Raw genomic sequence first — 593 nt, forward strand, 5'->3', positions numbered from 1 at the left:
AAAGTACATTGCTGTCAATGTAGGTTTCACATTTCTTGAAAAAGGAACATTTAAACCTCGCATAAACAGCTCAGTCTTGCATATGCACAGGAATAGGCTTGGGTTCCCAGTCTATACAAAGTATCCTCTGCCTGCTTGATTTGGCATCAGGAGCTGATTCTACTTCTTGCAGTAGTGCTTTTGTGCAAAGGAAAATTCATGAGGAACACTCACCTCATGGTGCAGTCACAAGGCTTTTGTACAATAAAGAGAGAGCAGACAGATGGTAAGAAGGGGAGGACAAAATCCATTTAGGAAGAGATCCCAAATTCCTATCAAAATCATATCAATGCAGGGAACTGTAGCAGAGGGTTTTCTTCTTGTTAGAAGCAAGCAAGCAAGGGGAGGGTATCTATTCTAGACCAACCTTCCTTATCTTGTATAAGAACCCTGTCCTCACTTGTCATTTGGTCACCCCATGTTTTTATATAGGCCTCTACATACAAGACACAACAGCTGTAACTCAGAATTGGTTCAGGCTGTGAGAAAGACTACTTTCCCAAGTAAAATGGAAAACTTCTGTTATCCTCTGAAATAATTATATTCACTTTACA

This window comes from Podarcis liolepis, assembly GCF_965112155.1.
Source record: "Podarcis liolepis genome assembly, chromosome: 1".
NCBI classification, from domain to species: Eukaryota; Metazoa; Chordata; class Lepidosauria; order Squamata; family Lacertidae; genus Podarcis; species Podarcis liolepis.